The sequence below is a fragment of the Callithrix jacchus genome, chromosome 5 (genome assembly GCF_049354715.1).
Source record: "Callithrix jacchus isolate 240 chromosome 5, calJac240_pri, whole genome shotgun sequence".
NCBI classification, from domain to species: domain Eukaryota; kingdom Metazoa; phylum Chordata; class Mammalia; order Primates; family Cebidae; genus Callithrix; species Callithrix jacchus.
Genome location: NC_133506.1, coordinates 23,345,520 through 23,363,090, shown reverse-complemented (window position 1 = coordinate 23,363,090; position 17,571 = coordinate 23,345,520). Strand labels below are relative to the sequence as shown.

At 42.9% G+C, this 17,571-nt stretch overlaps 1 long non-coding RNA gene across 1 annotated transcript in view; it reads left to right on the top strand.

Moving 5' to 3' along the window:
* Positions 1 to 4,221: 4,221 nt before the first annotated feature.
* Positions 4,222 to 17,571, top strand: part of LOC100894874 (uncharacterized) — a 129,277-nt gene continuing 115,927 nt past the window's right edge. The window contains exons 1-2 of the long non-coding RNA XR_008481234.2: positions 4,222 to 16,548; positions 17,068 to 17,174. This is a non-coding gene — a long non-coding RNA (uncharacterized LOC100894874). The remainder of the gene's footprint in view (positions 16,549 to 17,067; positions 17,175 to 17,571) is intronic.

The window sequence follows — 17,571 nt, the reverse complement described above, 5'->3', positions numbered from 1 at the left end:
GACATGCTTTGAAATGTCTGCTGCTCTCTTCCACTTTCTGGTGGCCTTTCCTCACTGCATTCACCTGGTCAGCTGGATGCTTAGTGATCCCTGAGTTTTATGTGCCCCAAATCCAGATGACAGTGAGCTAAGGCAGAAGCCAAAAGTAGGTCTCTGTTCTTCCTTATGCTACAGAAACCTTGGCATCATCATCACCATGTCGATTCTGCTATAACAAGCTATGCCTTGGCTTGTCCTGGTTTTTTGGTTTTTGTTTTTTGGTTTTTTTTTTGTGCAGTGCATGAGTATTCTTTTATTTTTATTTTTATTTATTTATTTCTAATTGTATTTTAGGTTTGGGGGCACTGGCTTGTTCTGTTTTGCTTCATACAGCTTTGATGACTTCCTCTGTGTAAAACATCCCATTGTAAATTAAAGAATTACAATTTCAGAGGTAGATCTGATGAGACAGAGGCACCCTGCATTGGTAGCCTTGGCATTGGTCACACTGTCGTGTCTGGGATTGTGACTACAGCTGGGGGAGTTGTTACACATATTATGAATCTGAGTTTACAATTGTAGGTCGTGAGGCTGTAATAGTTATGAATGGACAGGATTTAGCCTGATTGTTGCTGATAAACTCATCCTCGTTTATGATGCTATTTAATGGGACCAGAGTATTTGGGGTAAGGAATAGGAATGACAATTCTCCAATTTCATGTTCGTTTGAGCCTAACTTTTTTTTTTTTAAGGATTAGGGGTAAGAGAAGGAGCAGGAATTTGGGAGGAGTCACTGGAGGAATGGAAAGATTAAGAAATTGAAATTACTATTTGCTCATACTAAAATCCAAGACTTTTAGAGAGATGTCTTTAGGAGTTTAAGGGCTGATAATAAACACTTTGAGCTTCTTTGGAAATAGGGAGACAGGGCTCAAATGCTGAGATGGTCTCCAAGTCAAACAAGAAAATCTCTAAAGAGAGACCTGGAAAAGCGAGACGGGCCTGAGTCCATGAGTAGCCTTGTGGCCCTCAGTGCCAGAACAAGTCTTGGGCAGGGCAGTGCTCTTTGCCACCCTCAGCCTCAGCTTTGGTTCCTCTTGGTTTAAAACTTTATTCAACAGGTAATTCATTGAGTACTTGCTATGCTCCAGTCTTCTGTACACTGAGGAGAAAATAGGGAACACAGCAGACAACTCTGTCAATGCTCCCAGCAGCAGGGCAGTCCACAAGCATCTGACCATTCAGATCTTGGGCTGTGAAGCCAGGTAAGGGCTTCTGCTTACTCTTAAATGCCTCATTTCTCTGAGTCTTGGGTACGTAATCTATTTCTCTGTGTCTCTTGCCAGTTGTGTTGGAGATGGCTAGCTGTGTTCCCTACTTCCATAGAAAGGGTAGTCACTGGCAAGGTGCTGCCCAGCCAGGCTCTTTCTATCCCAGCTCCCCACCCAGTGAAGTGTGGAATAGTGACTATTCTTACCAGTGCAATGGAAGTGTAGGTGAAGCAAAACATTTGAAGGCCAATGCTTTTAAGAAGTGGGCGCACCTGCTCCATACTTTCTTTTCTTTCCACAAATAGGTAGACACCACAACAAAGACCCTGGGGGATGGATGCGTGTCCTTAAATCTCCACATTGAGAGAGCCACCTGCCCCAGATACTCACTGGGCAAGATATAAATTGTTACTATACTTGCTTTGTTGCATTTGGGGTATGTTTATTATAGCTGTTTAGCCTATCTTAACCAACACACGCTCTTGTCTCCTATTCTATAGGATATTGTTATATCTCTCTTCCAAGTTTCAATGTTTAACTCTCAGGAAAACTTTGTGTTTCTTCCTTTTTAGCCCCTTATCTTAACCCTTCTAATTCTTTCTGCCCTTTTTTTTTTAATATATTTGTATTCCTCTTAGAATATATTCCAACTATATATTTATAGTTGGGCTTCTTTTTCTTTCTATACTTTTTTTTTTTTTCAAATGGAGTTTCGCTCTTGTTATCCAGGCTGGAGTGCAATGGCGTGATCTCGGCTCACCGCAACCTCTGCCTCCAGGGTTCAGGCAATTCTCCTGCCCCAGCCTCTCGAGTAGCTGGGATTACAGGCACACACCACCGTGCCCAGCTAATCTTTTGTATTTTTAATAGAGACGGGGTTTCACCATGTTGACCAGGATAGTCTCGATCTCTTGACCTTGTGATCCACCTGCCTTGGCCTCCCAAAGTGCTGGGATTACAGGCCTGAGCCACCGTGCCCGGCCCTCTTTCTATACATTTTGAAAGCTATTTAACACCCATTCTGATGACCACCTCAAATAGAAAGATGATATCTTAATATATAAAAATCTTCTATAAATAAATAGAACAATGGAAGCAGTATGCAAATATGTGGCTCATAGAAAAGTAAATATGAATGATACTTATATAAAAACTATTTTCTCAAAATAAGAGAAATCTAAGTAAAACTTTATTGAGATACTTTTATCACTTATTATCCTAGAGACAAAAAGCTTGTTAATATACTCTTGACAAGTGTGAGGAAATAGGCACCCTTATATATTGCTATATATATTGCAACATATGTGACAGGGAGTTTAAATTAGTACAAGCTCCATGAAGAGTCATTTGGCAATACCTATCAAAATCACAAGTGCATTTACCATTTTATCCAGAGATTCTATTTAAAGGAATTTATCTTACAGATATTTTTACACAAAGTTATGCACGATCAAGCTTATTTACTGCTGTGGCCATAATAGTAAAATATTTTTATATAACCAAGATGTTTATCATTGAGGAACTGGTTGAATAAATTATGGTACATCCATCACTAGAATACTAAGAGCCTTTTGAAATAAGGAAGATCTTTATGCTGCAGGGAAAGCAGAATTTTACCTCTTCTCTTGTAGAGTTTTAAGCTGGGTCTGAGAATTAAATTGACATAAGACATAGACGGAAGGGAAGTATACAAATGCATGTAAATTTTACATGACACGGGAGCCTTCATGAGGAAGTGAAGACCCAGCAAAACCTAAATGCTTTTATATTAGGTTGAACAAAGAGTCAATTGTGGAAAAGTAAACTATGTGGGAAGCTCAAGGAAGATAAGAAGTCTTTCAACAAGGCCTGTTTGTACAGAATTCTCTTGGCTATGACTTACTACTGTAGAATATTTCCTTTCTAATGGTACAGGGAAGGCATCTTTCACACGGGAGTTTTTATCTCATATTTCCAGAAAGAAAAGATTAGAATGCCCTTCTTGCATTTGTTCTTTTTCAAGTGTCATTAGCTCAGAAATAATCCTTTGCTAAAGTGACATAGCTTGGGATGGTGTATTCTGCCAGCTGTCCATCAATGCCCAGGTAGGGATATATTAAGGAAAAGAAAGAAAGCAGAGAATTGTGTTCTATAGGACACTGCTCTTTGGGTAAAAATATATAGACCAGGCGTGGTGGCTCACGTCTATAATCCCAGCATTTTGAGAGGCTGAGGCAAGTGGATCACCTGAGGTCTGGAGTTTGAGACCAGCCTGGCCAACATGGTGAAGCCCTGTCTCTACTAACAATACAAAAATTAGCCGGGTGTGGTGGCACGTGCCTGTAATCCCAGCTACTAGGGATGCTGAGGCATGAGAATCAGCTGAGATTGTACCACTGCACTCTAGACTGGGCAACAGAGTGAGACTGTCTCAAAAAAATATATATATATACATATATACACACACACACACACACACACACACACATGCATACATAAATGTAACATATGCATATTATATATGGGCAAATATATGTATATATGTATGTATTTGCCCATATATGCATGTATGTGTATATAACATGTTTGGCCATTTGTGTGTTTGTATATGTATAACATGCAAATATATACAGAATGCATTGTGGAAGCTACACAAAACTAATATTATTATTTGCTATGTGGAGAAAAATCAAGGAGAAATGGGCAGGGGAGGGAGAAAAACTATTCACTGAACACTCTGTATTTTAAATTTTGAAATACGAAAATGAGAAATCTACTCATAAAGGAAATAAACATAGTTTTTACTCTTTTCTCCTTCCTGTTAAAATTGTTAGTCCACTACAGTATTTGGGCTGGAATTTGGTTCTTAAACATCTGCGGAATCATAGTTGCTTTTACATATATATATATATATATATATACAACTATGGTGGGAGCGTAAATTAGTTCATATATTTTATTGCATTTATATTAATGCAATAAAATATATGTATATTGTTTTCGGTTTGGGGGTACATGTGAAGAACGTGAAAGATTGTTGCATAGGTACATACATGGCAATGTGGTTTGCTGCCTTCCTCCCCATCACCTATATCTGGCATTTCTCCCCATGTTATCCTTCCCCAACTCCCCACCCACTGCTGTTCCTCCCCTAGTTCCCCCTGACAGACCCCAGTGTGTGATGCTCCCCTCCCTGTGTTTATGTGTTCTCATTGTTCAACACTCACCTATGAATGAGAACATGTGGTGTCTGATTTTCTGTTCTTGTGTCAGTTTGCTGAGAATGATGGTTTCCAGATTCATCCATGTCCCTACAAAGGACATGAACTCATCGTTTTTTATGGCTGCATAGTATTCCATGGTGTATATGTACCACATTGTCCCTGTTCAGTCTATCATCGACGGGCATTTGGGTTGGTTCCAAGTCTTTGTTATTGTAAAAAGTGCTGCAATGAACATATGTGTGCATGTGTCCTTATAATAGAACAATTTATAATCCATTGGATATATACCCAGTAATGGGATTGCTGGGTCAAATGGAATTTCTATTTCTAGGTCCTTGAGGAATTGCCACACTGTCTTCCACAATGGTTAAACTAATTTACACTCCCACCAACAGTGTAAAAGTGTTCCTATTTCTCCATATCCTCTTCAGCATCTGTTGTCTCCAGATTTTTTAATGGTCGACATTTTAACTGGTGTGAGATGGTATCTCAATGTAGTTTTGATTTGCATTTCTCTAATGACCAGTGATGATGAGCATTTTTACATGTTTGTTGACCTCATACATGTCTTCTTTTGTAAAGTGTCTGTTCATATCCTTCACCCACTTTTGAAAGGGCTTGTTTTTTTCTTGTAAATCTGTTCTTTGTAGATTCTGGATATTAGCCCTTTGTCAAATGGGTAGATTGCAAAAATGTTTTCCCATTCTGTTGGTTGCTGGTTCACTCTAATGATTGTTTCTTTTGCTGTGCAGAAGCTCTGGAGTTTAATTAGATCCCATTTGTCTATTTTGGTTTTTGTTGCGAATGCTTTTGGTGTTTTAGTCATGAAGCTCTTGCCTATGCCTCTGTCCTGAATGGTTTTGCCTAGATTTTCTTCTAGGGTTTATATGGTGTTAGGTCTTATGTTTAAGTCTTTAATCCATCTGGAGTTAATTTTAGTGTAAGGTGTCAGGAAGGGGTCCAGTTTCTGCTTTCTACAAAATTTACGAAAGCCTCTCTCCAGGAGGACACACATACAATTTGTGTTTCATATCGGGCAACTGTGGACAGCTTGAGTGCAGTTACACTGAGCACCTTAGGTTCATAACTCCTATAAGAAAAGATCAGCAGTGGAAAAGAAGTGAGAAGACTTTGTTTCTCATCTCTCCCTCTGAAAACTGTGTGGAATTGGTCACGTCCTACTAGATTTATCTCATTGTTCTTTGTTTCGAATCCCCCACCTTCTTTATACCAAATTTTCTAGATTTCTGTGTGATTCTCCTTTAAAAAGAAGACTTCTTTCATAAGAAGCCTTAGACTAATTATCTGTTTACAGTTTGGTTTTTTTAATTGAAACTTTCTCTTAATTTCCTCCCGCTCTTTGGGAATTGATTTCCCCCGACACACTTTAAGAAACATGCTCTTTTTGGCCCCTGGGGGCTCCCATTTGAACAACTACTTTTTTCCTGTCGTTGAACTGATTCAATGTGAGGCCCATGTCCCTCTTTCCTTGGCTATTAGTATAGTTTCTTAACTCAAATCTGAATAGAATTTTCTTGAAATGAAACCCCAATAACCAGCATCTAAGTTCCCAGGCTTTTAAATAAACAACAGAGTATTAATTACAGAGACTCTTTATTTTCACCCTCTGATACTCTCAGGATCCCATGTGAGAGATTCAGGAGCTGGCATGGAACTAGCTCATACTTCCTCTCCCGAGATCAGCGCGTTCAGACTTCACTGGCTGCTGGTACCAGGGTGAATAGACTTTGAAGCCTCACATTTGGGAATGTTACTCTGACCCTCTCACTGCACTACTCCCCACTTGGACCCTCTTCATTCTGGGGCTCCTCCCAGATCTCCCCTTCAGGATGAGGCACTCCTTTCCCTAAGTGCTAGGAATGCTGCCTAGTGATGGTCCTCAGATGAGTCCTTCCCCCACGAATTGCTCTTGACTGAAGAGAGCCTCCTCACTAACGGTTAGGACCCTTACCAAGGGGCAGACCATGTCCAATGACAGGTCATTGCGGAACCCTTGCTTCAGTTCAGGGTAACCTGGAGGAGATGTCTGAGCTCTAGAGCTCCTTGTGCGGTGAGTCGAGGCTGCTGTTGTGACTGCATAGCAGCCCCACTCCTTCCTCTGCCCAGTCCAGCTTCCCATCCTCTCTCCTTATGCTGTCCCAAGAGCCATCTGCAACAATCCACCTGCAGCCAATTTATCTCAGAGTCTGTTTGCTAGGGAACCAGGGCTCTAAAATGCTCAGGCGTTGAGGCATTCTAGAAAACTGTGCTCTTAGGAGAGCTAACGTTGCAATGTGCATCAGTTGTTTTTCCCAGCCCAGCATCCTTTGACCCTTCTTGTAACAAGCAGCTTCCGGATTTTCCTTTAGATAGCCACACCTCCTACCTCTGGGCTCTTGATGCAATAGGGTTGAGCCCAACCCTTCCCAACCACCTACCTCACCCAGGCCTGCCACATCACCCCAGCCACAGTAATTGGTTCAGGGATGGCACGTGACCTCAGCTGGGCCAGTGACAGCCCTTTCTGGGACTTGTGCTGAAACCCTGGAGACAAATGAGCCCTTTGTGTCTCAGAGTTGCCGAACTGACTGAATGAACTATCTTGCATTTTCTGCACATGTACCCCAAAACCTAAAATGCAATAAATAAAAAAAAAATTTCGGACTGAGCATGGTGGCTCACGCCTATAATCCCAGCACTTTGGGAAGTCGAGTCAGAAGGATCACTCGAGGCCAGATGTCTGAGGCACATTGACTAGGGAAGGAGAAATTTGCTTCCCGATTCCCCTTTCTCTGTACAGCAAAAACAGATATAGAAGAGTGGAAAATGTCCCTGAGAAAGGAGGATGTCTGACAGCTCCAGGTAGTAAAACCTCCTCAATTAGTATGAAAGTAGCACTCATTATTTTTGCACAAAGAGAAATGCTTTCGCCAATCCCTGCAGCTCCTCTTTATCACTTTCGAGTGTGTTTATTTTGACGGCCTTTATTTATACTTTTTTTTCATTCGTACATCAGAAATATGGCCCCATCTGGAGACGGTGCACAACTTGATGCTTTTCATGACCCTTCCAATCAGGAGTAACTACAGCTGTCGGGGGAGCACTGAAGAAATGTCAATTAGCTATAAAAGTTCCACAAACAAGCATTATGTCTTCCTCTTATGAGTCCCAGTGCAGCTCAAAATTGAGCAATAATGTCCACAGTTAAAAATGGCTGTTGGGGGCCCGAGCACTCTCTTTTCCCATTAATAATTGCTCAGCACCAGAGCTGGAGTCACCGCGTGTGGATGGTGGAGCCCAGGTCGCTGAGGGTATTTGCGTTAGAAACAGTGACAGCACACATCATGTTTCTGAGTGGAGAATGGCACTGCATCCCTCCATGTTCACACCAATGGCTGAACCCATCCCTCTGGGCTCAGGATTTGAGCCACCTTGCACGGTCCTCCTACCTCTGGGTTCCTCTTCTCCGGTTATCTGCACCCTGGCTGTTTGCGTCTGAAAATCACATCAGGATGGCCCTGGGCTTGGGGAGGAATTGGAGAGCAGTCTGCCTTCTGGTGTCACTCTTTGGGATGGTCCAGGACCTTTATTTGCATGTGGCCTTTATTTACAGACAAGTGCTCTGCCCTCCAGGTGAAAAGGCAAAGAAAGTCTTTATTCTGCAAGTGAAACCAAGCACCTGCGGCCAGTGGAGGTGATTTGCCTTGACATGTGAAACGTAATGAAGCCTTATTTACAAACGCAGCTGGGCCAAGGGCTGTAATTTGCCAATTTTTAAAATTTTATTTCTAGCTTTATTGAGGTTTAATTGACAAATAAAAATGATATACATTCGAGGTGTATAATATGATATTTTGATACATATATATATATATATATACAGTGAAATTATCATTCTTAAGGACAATTAACATACCCGTCACCTCACAGTTACTGTTTGTGTGTGTGTGTGTGGTGAGAATATTTAAGATCTACTCCTAGCAAGTTTCAAGTACACAATATATTATCATTAATGATAGTCACCAAGCTGTATGTTAGGTCTTATAACTGCAAGTTTGTTGGGGGCTGCGGGAAATCAGGAACTGTTGGTCAAAGGGTACGAATTTGCAATTCATTATTTTTTTAAATGCTGCATTAAAGTATTAATTATCATTATAATCAACGTTTTTGTGCCCCTTAAATCTTATGCCTGAGGCTAGTGCCTCACCCCCCTCACCCTAGTCCTAGTTCTGCCTTCACCAGAAAGGACGTGGGCGTGGTCCTTCCGCAAGGTCTCAGCTGTGTGTTCCAAGAACTCTCATATTTAGTAGAGGCGGGTAAGAGAGTTTCAGCCATGCCTTGTGTGGAGATGGCGTCTGGAAAAAGCACACATACAGTCCTTGGTTCCAATTCTTGTGCCGCAACCATGTGACCTTCAGCAAGTCATCTGACATCTCTGAGCGTAGGGCTTCTCATCTACCAAGCGGACATCATAGTATCAACCTCAGAGTATGGCCGTGAAGATTAAATACAGTAAACGATGTCAGGTGGCCTGCATTCAATTAGTGACACTGGACAAATGTTTATGGAGTGAATAATCAATGCACAAAATGTTGATTTGAAGGACAGGAGGATTTTTATCAGATTGCTTTCTGATCAGCTGGACCTTCTTCTTTTTTTTTTTTTTTTTTTGTCTTCTTACTTTCTATATCAAGTCATGGTGATGTCTATACATGTTTATGTTTTGTGCTAGACCTGAGGGCATGTATGCATAGGAAGCATCTCGTATTTGTTGTATGAATAGAAAGAGAGCTTTTTTTTTTTTCTGAGATGGAGTCTCACTCTGTCTCTGAGGCTGGAATGCAGTGGTGCGATCTTGGCTCACTGCAACCTCCACTTCTCAGGTTCAAGCCATTCTCCTGCCTCAGCCTCCCAAGTAGCTGGGATTACAGGTGCCTGCCACCGAACCTGGCTAATTTTTCTATTTTTAGTAGAGATGGGTTTTCACCATGTTGGCCAGGCTGGTCTCAAACTCCTGACCTCAGGTGATCCACCTGCCTCTGCATCCCAAAGTACTGGGATTACAGGCATGAGCCACTGTGCCCGGCCAAAGAGAGCTTATAAATGAGCAATGATATGAATGAATATGGAATCAGGCAATGCGGTCAAATCCCCACTGTGTAGGTGACCTGAGTCATTTTCACTATTGCCTACAAGGTTCTTAGGGGGCTTAGACACAAAGAAGGTAAGTTCAGGGCTGGGCACTGTGGCTCACGCCTATAATCCCAGCACTTTGGGAGGCCGAGGTGAGTGGATCACGAGGTCAAGAGATCGAGACCATCCTGGTCAACATGGTGAAACCCCGTCTCTACTAAAAATACAAAAAATTAGCTGGGCATGGTGGCGCACGCCTGTAGTCCCAGCTACTCAGGAGGCTGAGGTAGGAGAACTGCTTGAACCCAGGAGGCAGAGGTTGCAGTGAGCTGAGATTGCGCCATTGCACTCCAGCCTGGGTAACAAGAGCGAAACTCCATCTCAAAAAAAAAAAAAAAGAAGGTAAGTTCAAGAGCCTTAAAAGCTACAGTGACCCCAGTGATTCTTAAGTAGAGTCACATACAAAAATCATTGTGTGAGTTCTTCAATGGACCCTCGCTCCATTGAAGCAGAGCCTGGGTCCCTTGCTCTTCAGTGGGTTGGGAATTGGAAGCAGCAAGGAGAAGAGAACTCAGAGCTTTTGCTGTGCTTCCAGGGGTGGTCCATGGATGCTGAGTTAATTTATAACTGTTCTAAAGTCAGAAAGTTCTGAGTCATAAAGGAAAGACCATGTCGGGGCTTTTCTGGAAAAAAGATGTGAAGTGACAAGATTATAAGATGAGCGACCATGTAATTTATCATTCAAACTGGCATAATTCTGAGAGTGAAAGAAGCTGCTGTTAATAATTACACTGGAGTAAATGATGCCAATTCAGTCTGTTCTGGGCAAAGCAAGGCATACAGTTATCCTACTTCTAAAGCAACCCTGCAAAGAACCTCCTGCTCAGTGTTGGAAAGGACAATGCCATTTGTGCCACCGCCTGGTGGACAGCGCTGGCTTCTTTTGCAAAGAGGGCAGCCTCATGCCTGCCCTCTGCAGCCATTGCTGTATCTGGGTCTGCTGTTTGGTGATAGAACAGTTGTGCCTTCCTTTGCCTGCTGTGCCCTCTTTATAGCCAGTAGTTTAACGTATCTAAGAGCTGTGTCACCATCCACGGCCACCAGCTGGCTCTGCTGTCACATCTGGGTTCTCATTTGAGTGATGTCTCACAGAAGCCTGAAAAATGGAATCACAAGTGGAGAAGCCAGCAAAGGCAGAATGCCAGAGGTGAGCAGTGTGGGCTGCTGAATTGTCTTTTAGATAAATGCCTGATGTTAGCACGGGAAAGAATTGCAGATAATCATTTATTCTAATATCTCACTTAATATCCTCTCCCGCCACCTCAATTTACTGTTGAGGAGATAAAATCAAAAGAGTAATGTGCTCAAGTTTATTAGTTCCTTCAAATTTATGTTTCTAGCCCACACTTTCTCCCTGGATTCCAGAATATGCCACCATCTCCTCGATGTCTCGCTGGTGGAAATATCAAACTCAGGATTTCCAAACATGGCCTTGTGATCTCTTCCCAAGCTGGGTCCACCCCTGTCCTTCTCACCTCGGCCAAGCCCTCTCTCTGTTGCTCAGGCCGAAACTCTTGGAGTTAACCTTGACTCTTGACAACTTCTCCTTCTTTCTCATAACACACCTAATCTATTAGAAAAGACTATTCCGAATATATCCAGAGTCTGATGCCTTTCACCACCCCCGTTGCTACCCCTGGCCCAAGCCACCACCTCTCACCTGGGTGGTCACATTTGCCTGCTAACTGCTTCCACTCAGAACTTCCTACAGTTCTTTGTATTTTTACTGAATTGGATGGCCGGATGGGTCCTTTTAAAGCCTAAGTTAGGTTGTGTCACTCTTCTGCTCAAAGAAAAGCTAAAATTCTGGGGTTTTTTCCCCCATCTCTACTAAAAATACAAAAATTAGCCAACTGTGGTAGCTTGTGCCTGTAATCCCAGCTACTCAGGAGGCTGAGGCATGAGAATCACCTAAACCCAGGAGGTGGAGGTTGCAGTGAGCCAAGATCACACCACTGCACTCCAGCCTGGGTGACAGAGTGACTCCAACTCAAAAAAAAAAAAAAGGAAAAACGAAAAGCTGAAATTCTTACTCTGTCCTACAAATTCTACACAAACAACATCCAACACCATTACCGGTTCTGTTTTTACCTTGTAACAGGTGCTGCCTGTTCACATGGCTACAGCCACTGTGGCCTCTTTGCTGTTCTTCAGATAAATCAGGCATACCCCTCACCCCCGGACCTTTGCACCAACTGTGTCTTGATCCTAGGACACTTTTTCCCCAGCTCCACTTGCTTAAATTCCTCTATGGCTACAAGACTTTGCTCAAATGCAAGCTTCTATTAAAACTGCTGTTCCTCATTCTCTTTTCCTGTTTTATTATTCTGTATAACATTTGTTATCTTCTCAAGTACCCTATAATTTATTTATTGTTTCCTATGTATTCTCTGATTCCTTTGAGTGGAAATTAAGATCTCTGGAGGAAGGAATTTGTGTGTTTTGTTTCCTGCTGTGAAATCAGAGCGAGTAGCTGGAGCAAAGTAGGAATTTGAGAAACATTTGCTGAATGAATTAATTCAGCAGCTATTTACCCAATGTCTTCCAGGTATCAGACGCATACTGGAGGTATCAAGATGGTTACAGCAAAATCCTTCCTCTTAAGTGAGCCTGAGTCAGTGGGATGGAGGCAAAGACAACCCTAAGGCAGTGTAATCATGATATACAACGGTGCTAAGGACCAGAGTCCCTGGCGTTATTGTTCTACCGCATGGGGGAGTGGAATGAAAGCAAGTGACGTTTGCCCAGAGCAAGGGGTGCTGGTGCTGGATCTTGACAAGCTGCCTGGAATTTTACCTGGCAGTAGAGCAGGGTGACAGAACTGTCCCTCATGTCTCAGTGGGTTTTCACTCTGCATACTGATTCAGAAAGCAGGCTTGGTCCCAGGGAAAAAATGGATAAGAATTTCTTTTTGTGATAACTGTGTTGTCCAGACAGCACTTCTTAACAGCAGAAGGATGGCCTGATGGCATCCCAGGGCATTCAAGTCACCAAAGTGATCCAGTCTGCTGACCTCCTGGTGAAATCTAAAGCGGTTTTCCTTTAAAGTAACCTGGGCAGGTGACCTCATGGCACTACAGCTACCACACTGAGCATCATCCACCGGAATCAGACAATTCCAATTTCCCCTGGACTGTCAGGAAGTCCTGATTTTAAAAATGGCTTTTGGTTTGTGATTTCTTAGAATAATCTCGTTTAAGTCAAGGAGTTGTTTGCAGTGGAATTCAGCTGTTTTTGCTGAGTTCATTTGCCTCTGGGGAGTAAAAGGATCACCAGACATTTGTAAACTACTTCTGCAACATAACAAAAGGAGAAAGCAGGCATTGGGCAGGTGCTGCTTTCTGGCTTGGGAGCCTCTAGGACCATAGGATTGTTCTAAATTCCATGATTACCTGCCCAGGTAGGTCTGACAGTTCTGGTGGTAGTGAGAGTGTACTGGTTAGCTATTTGTGTGCGACAAAGTCTCTCTACACTTAGCAGCCTAAAACAACAACAGTTTGTCATATTCCACAATTCTTCGAGTTGTCTAGGCCGATCCTCTGACAGTTCTGTTTGTGCCCACTCATGGGACTGCATCCAGCTGGAGAGTCAGCAAGGCTGCAAGGTCCAACATGGCCTTCCTCACCTTTCTGCCAGTTGGTGCTTTTAGCTAGGACACCCTGATGCTCCTTTATGTGGTAGTCTTCCAACAGAACAGCTTTCTTACAATGAGGTCCTAGGAGGCTCAAAGGGGATGATAGAGGAAGTGGTAAGGCCCCCTTGAGGACTAGACATGGAGCAAAGATAGTTTCGCTGCTTCTACATTCCAGTGGGCAAACTGAGTCACAAATCCTGCCAAACTCAAAAGTCAGAATAGATTGAACTTTCTGAAGGGAGGAGCTAGCTGCAAAACTCTGTGGCCATATTCAACCTACCACAATTTTCCATTTGACTACAGTTATTAATAGTTCTCCCAGATACAGAATAAATTTACCCCTCCCAAGATCTTCAAAAATCTCACCAGTTATATCATAAGGCTCAGAATCCTGGAGCTTGTGATCTTCATCTGTCTTGGATACAGAAAAAGCCTCTTGGGTACAGCAGATACTCTTGATCCAGAAACTTGAGAATTTAAAGCACCATGGGACAGGGACTAGATGATGGAATAGTCACTCTGATTCAAAAAAGAAGAGCCAGAGGCACTAGCAGTCACTGGCACATAGTAATTCTGAAATCTGGCCAGGCACAGGCACATGTCATCAGAGCTCTCTACCCAAGTCAGGGAATATTCTTTTACTAGGGCCTGGCTCTGCTCTCTGGGAATAGTTTCCTAATCATCTGTTTTCCTTGGCCCTTAAATTCACCTTCTAGGTTCTTGGCTATACTCTTTGAATTTCTTTTTCCTTCCATAAAAGAGGGTTCATGTTTGCAGCTTTCTTAGCCTGCTTTCTAACTGTAAACTTTGTGTTTTTAACTGTGTCTGTTTTCTTTAGTCTGAGCTGCTACAGCTCCTTTAAAAATGTTTTGGGTTTTCTGCATATCACATTATACTCCATTAAACAAAAACCATATTCACAACTATGTTTGAAATAGATTTCTTGCTACTTGGATGGGAAATTTCAGGGTGCTGTAGGACAAAGCCCTTAAGATTGTTGTCTAGCTGAGAAGGTCTATTAGACAATATATTAATTTTTCAGAGGGTCCTACACTTACATTCTTGATTTGATCGTGATTTGGAAGCCATTTTCATTTTTCCCTTGAGAATCTTTTGCCTGTTGAAAAGACGAGAAGTATTACAAAGAAGACCAGCTTTATTTAGAAACTCAGTATGTATCAGATCCTCTGTACTTTCTGCTTACAAATAGAAGTGACTTTAGTACATCTCTCTCTTCTCATTCCTTATCATACTCAGCTAGAAAAAGCCAGTAACCATTGTTAGCATTCTGCCTCATCATCTCCTTAGGGATACCCACACATTCATTAGTACATTTCCTGTCTTTCAGATTACTTCAGGCAAAAGTTTTGCCAATTATTCCTTAATTGTAACTTGGTTTGCCCTTCTCCCAGCCTCTACTAGCAGTTTTCTCAATACTAATAGCTGCCTTAATTCTCTATCAGCCTCTGCCCATTGCCCAGTCCCAAAGCCAATGCCGTATTAATAGAGACTTTTTAAAAAAATTTTTTGAATAGCAGCACCCACTTCTAGGTACCAATTTCTGTATCAGTTAACTATGCAGTATTAGCAAAACATTTCAGAACTTGATGTCTTAAGAAAACAGTGACTCACTATTTTAACATTCTATAGAGTGATTCTTCTGCTGGTCTCACCTGGGATTGCTCATGTCGCTGCATTCAGCTGGAAGGGTGACTGGGCTCAGCTATGTTGACTGGATCTTCCTCTCCATGTTGTCTTTCATTCCAGTTTCTTCACATCCTGGAGTCTTCCTGGCCTGATGGTCTTGGGGGAGCATTCCCAGAGGTCAAGCCCAAATTCCTAAGCACAAATCAAACCTCTGCTTATACCCAGTTAACTTGGCCAGAGCAAGACTCACGGACAAGTCCTGAGTCAGTGTGGGAGAGAACTGCACAGAGGTATGAATACTGAGAGGTGTTTCATTGGGCTATGACTGTTTGCAAAGAAGGATAAAAGAGATCACCAACCAGATCTTTCTAATCCAGGTCTCCTGTCCTCTCCTCTACCTGCTGACCTCTCTGGAGTCCTAACCTGCAGTTTCTGTGTGTGCTTTTGACTGTGGGTGCTAGAAAGGGTACCCAGGCAGCACCTAGGCCAACATGCACATCCTTAGCCCATTGCCCTTAGTGAAGTTTTTGGGAGGCCAGGCTCTGCTTCCAGCTCTAATTCTGATCTTGAATATCCAGATCAGAATATGCCCTTTTCTTCTCTATATAATATTCTTTGCACCACAAAAAGAAACTCCCTTTGGAGCTTGCCTCAGACATGTAAGAACCCTGCATCTAACACGACAAAATTTCTCAATGTTTATGTTTAGTTGTTATCTACAAGAGAGAAAGTCTCCTGTTTGTCGCAGTCATCATTAAAATGGTCTCTAATAACTCAGTCTCCTGGTATTCATACCCTCGTGTCATCCTCTTCTCTGCGTGTGGGTGGGACTTGCTGATAGGTCTAACCAATAGAATATTGCAGGTGTGGTGTGATGTCACTTCTGACATTGGGTTATAAAGGAGCTGTGGCTTTAGTCTGGGTGTGCTCTCACACTCTCACTTGGGTTGCTTACTCTGAGAATCCAGCTGTCAAGCTGTCATGCTGTGATGCAGCCCTGTGGAAAGGCCCACATCTGTGAGCCTGGAGGCTGATCTTCTGAGGACTGCCCACAGCCATGAAAGAGTGGGTGAGCTCAGAAGCTGGCCTTCCCCAAGCCAAGCCTTGAGACGACTGCAGTCCTGCCTGACACTTTGATTGCAGTCTTGTGAGAGACTCTGATCCAGCACCACCCAGCCAAGATGCTCCTTCATTCCTGACCCTCAGGAACAGTGAAGTTATACATTTGTTGTTTCTAGCTTCTATGTTTTGGGGTATGTATTTGTTACATAGCAATAGATAACTGACACATATTTTGGGGTCACAGACTGATATGGTTTGGATCTGTGTCCCCACTCAAATCTCATGTCTGGTGTAGTTCCCAGTGTTAGAGTTAGGACCTGGTAGGAGGTAATTAGATCTGGGGGCGGTTTCTAATGGCTTAACACCATCCCCCTTGGAGCAGTCATCATGATGGTGAATTCTCATGGGATCTGGTTGTTTAAAAGTGTATAATACCTCCCCACCTCTCTTTCTCCTGCTCCAGCCATGTAAGATGTGCCTGCTTCCCCTTGGCCACCTGCAATGATTATAACTTTCCTGAGGCCTCCCAAGCCATGGTTCCTGTACAGCCTGCAGAACTGTGAGCCAATTAAACCTCTTTTCTTTATAAATTACCCAGTTTTAGGTATTTATAGCAATTCAAGAATAGACTAATACACAGCCTTTGCAAAAGTGTGCATAGCCCAGGAGTACCCCACCCCAAAACAGCTGGTATCAGGCTAATAGGAGCAAGACAGAGGGGTGAGGACAAAGAGAAGTGTGAGGAATCTGGAGGATTTCTTTGGTCCCTCGGCTGTTCCCTTCTGCTTTCCTTCCCTGGAGATTGTGGTCTTTCAGAACAATCAGCCAAGCAGAAAACAGTCTTCTCTGGGTTAAGATGGCAGCAACAAGTAAATTTAATACTTTACCTTGATTGGATTAGCAGCAAAGGCATTGACCAGTCTTTCTAGCTGATACAAGGACGGTTTAGCCTGTCTAAATTAAATCTCTTCGGCATCATCGGTTTGAACAGCCTACTCACATTTTCTGCAGATGCTCTATACATTTTTGTTGTTGTTGTTTTGGGGTGGAGAAGCAAAAATGCATTCTCTTTTCTTAGGTGGGAGGACTGATTGCCTCTGCCTCGCCAGCGTGATTATTGCAGCACATACGGTTCAGAGCTGCCGAGAAAAGTAATGGATCTGCCCGAATTAGCGCCTGACTTGGGTGAGCATCGAAGCAGAATTCCCCCCCCCCCTTTTTAACACTTTGGCTCAGTGAGGCAGGCCAAACCCTATAATCGTCATTGATTATCTCATTCGGCATGACTCCTGGGAAATCTTGGGTGAAAGCAAATTGAATCGGATATTTGCTGCCACTCTTGTAAAAGGGGACTCTCTTAGATTAATTTCAGGGATGATGGCAGCCCAGAAGATGCGGGCCTGGAGTAGTGCAGCCAAGGCGGCCGTCGGGCATTGTGAAAAGATGCAGCTCTTGTGAACTGATGTGTATAAAGGTTGGCTTTAGAGAAAAGCACAATCTTTTAACGTGGAGGATTAGTCCCAGAGGAGAGGCTCCTTCACACATGAGCTCGCCTGGTCTGCACCTGCAAAAGGCTGGTTGT